Below are 7,534 nucleotides of genomic sequence, written 5' to 3'. Positions count from 1 at the left end.
ATGGCAAGACTCGAACCCATGACCTTATGTCATATGAATCGAGCTCTTGACCATTATACCATCTATTGTAATACATAGGATATTATTTTCATTTAAGTTTTATTATAGGAAATTAATTGTTGAGCGGCAAGACTGGAGACGGATCGGCTGAATAAGCCTTAGCCGGCAAGCGAGACGGATCGGTAAGCCGTGAGCAACCGAGCCGGCAAGCAACAGAGCCGGTGAGCTGGGGAGCCGGTTAGCCGGATCCAATCGGTAACCGGAAGCCTAGTATTAGTTTAGACTACTAGGCAATTATAGTCTCGTAGTAAGTGTCAGAAGCTCATGTGAGCATTGAAGTACACGGTACTTCTGTCAGTCCCATGACGACTTGTATAAATAGTGCTACTGAGCACAATTGTATGTGAGAGAGTGAATATATTGTTTTGAATATAGCTTTCACGTTCTGCTCTCTCTGTCTCTCCCATGTACTCTATGTATTCTCTACTTTCTCTGTTTTCTAACGCTTCCGCAAGTAATCATTTTCATGGTATCAGAGCAAGTTTGAGAACCTCTTCAGCCGACAAACGCTTGAAAGAAAACCCTAATAGGTCGTAAGAACAGTAGACAGAGAAGTGATGGATAGAGGGATGGCTAGCTCGCTCCTTGTGGAGAAACTCGACAGATCCAACTATGCATCTTGGTCGTATAAGATGCACCAGTACCTGCTTGGGCATGGGTACTGGAGTTTCGTCAAAGGAGCCAACGAAACAGCACCTGATGCGGCACATAAGGACTTCCCAATGTGGGAACAATCGACAAGTAGAGTGATGTACTGCTTCGCGTCAAGTGTCGGAGACCAGCTACTGAGCCACATCCGAGATGCCAAGATGCCGAAGGAGGCTTGGGGGAACCTGAAGAAGGTTTTCGCCGCGAGCACTACAGCCTGGAAGCTGCAACTTCGACAGGAGTTGAGCAATGTCCGACAGAAGGACATGTCGGTGGCAGATTACACAACCTGGATCAAAGAGATCTGTGACTCGCTTGCCTCTATCAACGTTACCGTAGAGGAAGACGAGATGGTACAGGTCTGTCTTGGGGGCCTAACGTCTAAGTTCAGAGCGTTCCAAACGGCGGTATGTACAAGGGAGAATACGTCGTCATTTTTCGACTTACAGTCGATGCTCCTTGTAGAGGAGAGCCACGCCGATGCGTCAACTAGCGCACCCACTAACGGCCGGATGCTATACACGAAAGCGGATCGGCACACAATGGAGGCGGTCGGCAAGAGCAAGAATGAAGGTACAGAGAACATGCCGACAACAGTTCTGGGACTTCCATGGGCAGGGGGGGTCATGGCAATGCCGGAGGCCGGCAAGACAAATCTGCAACAGAATGCTGGTACTATGGCAAGAAGGGCCACAGAGAAAGCGAGTGTTGGAGAAAGCGCGCCGATTCGGACAAATCCGGATCCGGCAAGGCCAGCAAGGATGGTCAGCAAAGCTCGCACTATGTGAAGGGATCGGGAGGATCCAAGAACGATAACGGGCCAGACTTGGTGATGAAGCACGCGGCGAACTCGATGAAGAAGACCACTTCCAAATCGGAGGAAGTGTGGTATGTTGATTCTGGTGCGTCGAACCACATGACGAGCCACAAAGAGTGGTTCTCCTTTTTGGAGAAATCGGATCAACCCGGAGTAGTCGAAACCGGAAACGACACTCCTCACCCAATCGTGCACGTCGGAGAAGTCCCTTTGAGCCACGTCAGACAGAAGGGGAAACTGATGAACATATTACACGTTCTGACAATCATGAAGAACTTGGTGTCGGTCGGACAGATCGTCAACCAGGGGATGCAGGTGCGGTTTACGCACCTTGGGTGCTTCATCGAGGAAGAGGGCCAGATTATTGCGCAAGGGCACAGAGACGGGAGGATGTTTATCCTCGACACCAATGACGTTGGCACCACTCTGTTTGGAAAAGGACAGAAGGTTGAATCGAACATCGACCTGTGGCACAAGCGGATAGGCCACGTCAATTACCGGAGGCTTCAAGACCTGCAAGCGAAACAAGTTGTTTTCGGTTTGCCGAAGTTCAGCGGTCGGAAGGCCCAAATATGTGAAGCCTGGCAACTCGGGAAGCAACACCGGCTTCCATCCCCTACCAAATGTAACTGGAGCCGTAACAAGCTCGACCTAATCCATTTGGATGTGTGGGGACTGGCACAGAATGTTAGTCTTGGCGGGAGTCGATATTTCGTCTCCTTCATCGACGACTATACGCGACACACATGGATCTACCTCATTGAGCGGAAGAGTGAAGTCTTTGAGTGTTTCCGGAGTCTCCAAAGCATGGTGGAACAGGAATCGGAGAGGAAGATCAAATGCATGCGGTCGGATGGCGGGAAAGAATACTTTTCCGGCCAATTCAACAGTTATCTGCATCAAACGGGAATTCGGCGAGAGTTCAGCTGCAGATACACACCGCAATAGAACGGTGTTGCAGAGGGGAAGAATCGGTCGCTTATTGATGCGGCAAGGGCAATGTTGGAGGAGAAGAGCATGCCCAAATTCTACTGGGCGGAGGCAGTCCAAACAGTTGTCTACATCCAGAACTAGATCGATGACAAGGTGTCAGCTCACGAGCTGTATTTCGGGTGAAAGCCGAATTTGAGACACCTTAAGATCTTCAGTAGCATTGCATATGTGCATATACCGGATGAGAAGCGGAGGAAGCTGGATGCAAAATCAGAAAAATGCATCCTAGTTGGCTATGCTCAAGAGCAAAAGGGTTATAAGTGTTATAACCCCCGGACAAAGCAGGTCCGAGTTAGTTGAGATGTCGAGTTCGATGAATCAGCATTGTGGTACTCCTTACCGGCTCCGACTTCCGAATCCGATCCAATGCCAGAGGATGAGGCTAGTGCGCCTGAACCGGCCCAGGTAGATGATGATGAAGCGTGGACTCAGGATGAGAGTTTGGAATCATTTTGGTTGAGTGGGCCGAACGAGAGACTATGTCAATCTGACCAGTCCGATGAGGAACCGGCGAGTAGCGGAGACTCTACCGTGCACTCCCCGCGCAAGGAACCGAGGGAGACGGTTCACGCGCAAAGAGAAAGGGAAGAAGAAGATGCCAGAATTCGAAACCAGCAACGATGAGTCGGATCGGTGTGCGTCCGACTCCGGCAAGCAGAATGGCGGATCTTCAGTAACGAAGACCAATCCGGCCAAGAAGGGCCTCAAATCGGGTAACGGTGAGTTACGCCGGTCTACCCGCCAGAAGGATCCCATCAAACGGTACGGGTACAATGAGTACATGGCGCATCACTACGCGTACATGACTAAGGTGGCAGAAGTGCGTGAGCTAGGGAGCTACGCAGAAGCGGCAAAGGACGCAAATTGGCGTGCTGCTATGGACGAAGAAATGCGGGCACTCGCTGCCAACGAGACATGGGACCTGGTTGACCCTCCTCATCTCTATAAACCGATCGGATGCAAGTGGGTGTACAAAGTAAAGTACAACAATGACGGTTTAGTTAACCGGTACAAGGCTCGGTTAGTGGCGAAGGGATATGCGTAGACCAACGGAATCGACTACGACGAGAGCTTCGCTCCTGTAGTGAAGATGACGACGGTTCGAGCGGTGTTGGCGGTTGCTGCGGCAAGGGGGTGGCATCTTCATCAGATGGATGTGAAGAATGCATTTCTTCAAGGTGATCTTGAAGAAGAAGTCTTTATGACTCAGCCCCTCGGTTTTCAATCGGAGATGAACAAGTCGGCGGTATGCCGGCTGAAGAAGTCGTTCTACGGCCTGAAGCAAGCCCCTCGAGCTTGGAATGCGAAGATCACGCACCGGTTGCATAAGATGGGGTTCGCGGCCTGCAAGTCCGACTCTTTGTTGTTCATCCAGCAAGGCTCAACCGGTCCAGTATGTATCCTGCTGTATGTTGATTATTTAGTCATCACCGGACCAGGTCTTCCAGAAGTCAACCGCATCAAGTCCCAGTTGTCGGACGCATTTGAGATGAAGGACCTAGGGGACCTTCATGTAGAAAGTAGCGTGCGGAAGCAAGTATTAAGACCGAACAGAAGGAAGGAAACTCGGGTTTAATGGAGAGCTAGAGCTTACACAGTATACGCGGGAGAGAGAGAGAGAGTGAGAGAGAGAGAGAGAGAGAAAACGTACGAACTATATTCAACAACAACCCAATCTCTATTCACCACACTTTATACATCTGTGTGTTCAATGAACACTTTTATACAAGTCCTAGAAGGACTGACCGAAGTACTGATAGTACTTCAATGCTCATTAAGAGCTCCTACACTAACTCCCAAATATATTCCTCACGGAATATCTTTCCTAACGACCTCCCGGTTTACACACTCGGCCTAACCGATCGGTCCCAACCGATCTGGTCCTCGGCTTCTTCAGCCGATCCGGCCGATGTTGAGCTTGTCTCTCAACACTCCCCCTCAAGCTCAACTTGAGGCTCTTCGGGATCTTCGGGCTCACATCTCCGGTTCCTCCTGGCTTTACGCCTCGCTCGCGCTCCTCGACCTGTTCGACTCCGTGCGCTTCGACCCTTCCGGTCGGCTTGTCTGCTCATGTGGCCCTTATCAGATCTTTTGCTGTTGCGGTGTTGACACTTCTCCTACTGCCTTTTCTTCCGCTTAGGCCTTGGTTGATTCAGCATATCTGAAGCAAACATCCGAACCGACTCGGCTACCTCCGATCGGTTTTCGCTCTCATCCGAGTTGGTTGTCTCCAACTCGTCTTCGGTCTTCTCGCCCTTGGTGGCATCATCTTCCCCATGCGTGGTTGGCTTCGGCTCTCTCCTTCGGCTGCTCCCCTTTTGTCCGCTTCCGAACTTCTCCGCGGGTCCATCCTCGGCTTCTTCAGCCGATCCGAAGTCGAACTCGACAACCGACTCGGTGTCGCAGTCTCCGCTCCTTTCCTGCTGCCTTGCTTGGTCGTTCGGGACTGTTCTCCCCCTCAAGTTCGGCACGTCGAGGTGACGCAATCTGAGCGCACCTAAGAATTGCCGCAACTTGTCCAGACCAAGAGGCTTGGTGAAGATGTCGGCAGTCTGCCGATCCGTCGGAACGTACTGAAGTTCGACTTCACCGGAAAGGACACGCCCACGAACGAAATGGTAGTGCACCTTAATGTGCTTGGTCCGTGTGTGGAAAACGGGGTTCTCCGCGAGCTGGATGCTGCTGAGGTTGTCGCAGTAGATCGTCGTCGGATCTGACACCTCCTCTTGCAGGTCCTTAAGTAGTCGCTTCAACCATATGGCTTCGCATGTCGCGGCAGCCGCTCCTCGGTACTCAGCTTCGGTGCTCGACAGTGCAACTGTCGGATGCTTCTTACTACTCCACGCGATCGCGGCACTCCTAAGGGAGAACGTGTATCCAGACGTGGATCGGCGATCGGCGGCATTGCCAACCCAATCAGCATCGGTGTAGCCGACTAACTGCTCGGCTACACCGGTCTGATATAGCAGTCCGCGGTCCTTAGTGCCGCTTACGTACCGCAGTACGCGTTGCGCACACTGAAGGTGCTCCTCGGTAGGTCGCGCCATGAACTGACTGATTACCCCGACTGGATAACTGAGGTCGGGTCGGGTGATGGTCAAGTATATGAGGCTTCCGACAATTTGTCGAAACCTTGTCGGGTCGCATACCTTTCCCGTATCGGGACGAAGCTTGACGGTTCTGTCCAGAGGAGTCGAGATGGACTTACAGTCGGCCATCCCTAGTTTGAAGAGCATACCCAACACGTAATGACGTTGGCTGATCAATATGCCTTCGAAGGTACGGATCACTTCGATCCCGAGGAAGTAATGAAGGTCCTCCAGATCCTTCATGTCGAACGATGCCGCAAGCTGGAGCTTCACGCAGTCGATTTCACCTAGGTCGACGCCGGTGATGACCAAGTCATCAACATATAGTAAAATACTAACCGGTCCGAGTCGACCTTTCCGGATGAGCAGGGAAGAGTCCGATTTTGACATGACGAAGCCCATCCGACGCAGTTGTTGCGTGATCTTCGCGTTCCAGGCACGCGGGGCTTGCTTCAGTCCGTAAAGGGACTTCTTCAGTCGGCATATTGCCGAGGAGTTCGTTCCGGAGTGAAATCCGGGGCGTTGTACCATGTACACCTGTTCCTCAAGGTCACCTTGCAGGAACGCATTCTTTACATCCATTTCATGTAGGTGCCACCCCTTGGTCGCGGCTACTGCGAGCAAAACACGGACGGTCGTCATTTTCGCGACCGGTGCAAATGTCTCATCGTAGTCGATGTCGTGTTCTGCGCGTAGCCCTTTGCCACTAGCCGAGCCTTGTACCGGGTGACCGAGCCATCAGTGTTGTACTTGACCTTGTACACCCACCTAAACCCGATCGGTTTTACCCCTGTTGGTGTGTCAACCAGGTCCAGGTCTCGTTCTCTGCCAATGCGTGCATCTCTTCCTCCATCGCAGCACGCCAATTCGCGTCTTTAGCCGCTTCTGCGTAGCTCTCCGGCTCACGCACTTCCGCTACACGGTTCATGCACGCATAATGATGCGCCATGTACTCGTTGTATCCGAACCGCAAAACAGGATTCTTCTGGCGGGTAGATTGGCGTAATCTCGCATTAGCCGATGTCGAGGCCTTCTCGGTCGACACGGTCTTCATCTTTAAAGATCCGTCACCGGTTCCCTCAGAATCGGACTCGCGTCGGTCTGAGTCGTTGCTATCCGTGCCGGAATCCGACACCTTCTTCTTCCCTTTCTCTTTGCGCGTAAACCGTCTCCTCGGCTTCCTGCGCGAGGAATGCATGGCCGAGTCTCCACTACTCGCCGGCTCTTCATCGGACTGGTCGTACCGACTCAGTCGTCCAATCGGTCCACTTAACCGGAGTGAAATCAGACTCTCTTCGCGGGTCTCGATTTCGGGCTCATCCGGAGGTATCTCGGCCTCGCTGACCTCATCGTCAGAGCTCGGATTGGGGGCAGGTACCAGGACGCGGACTCATCAAACACAACGTCGTGGCTGACACGCGCTTGTTTGGTGCAAGGGTTATAGCACTTATAACCCTTTTGCTCGTCCGAGTAACCGACCAAGATGCATTTCTCGGCCTTTGCGTCCAGCTTCCTCCTTTTCTCGTTCGGTACATGCACATACGCAATGCTACCGAACACCCTCAAGTGTCGCAAGTCCGAAATATAGCTCGTGCGCCGACACTTTGTCTCCGATCCGGTTCTGGATGTATACCGCAGTCCTTACCGCCTCGGCCCAGTAGAACTTGGGCAAGCTTTTCTCCTCCAGCATTGCCCGTGCCGCTTCCACAACTAACCGATTCTTCCTCTCGGCCACGCCGTTCTGCTCCGGCGTGTATCTACAACTGAATTCGCGGCGAATTCCCATTTGTTGTAGGTAACTGTTGAATTGACCGGAAAAGTACTCTTTCCCGCCATCCGACCGCAGGCACTTGATCTTTCGTCCCGTTTCGGCTTCCACGAACCCTTTGATGTCCCGGAAACAGTCGAAGACTTCGCTCTTCCTCTC

Source organism: Azolla caroliniana, unplaced genomic scaffold (assembly GCF_043228905.1).
Source record: "Azolla caroliniana isolate FFs.n. ecotype wild unplaced genomic scaffold, voAzoCaro1.0.p SCAF_17, whole genome shotgun sequence".
Taxonomy (NCBI): domain Eukaryota; kingdom Viridiplantae; phylum Streptophyta; class Polypodiopsida; order Salviniales; family Salviniaceae; genus Azolla; species Azolla caroliniana.
This window is presented reverse-complemented; position numbering follows the sequence as displayed.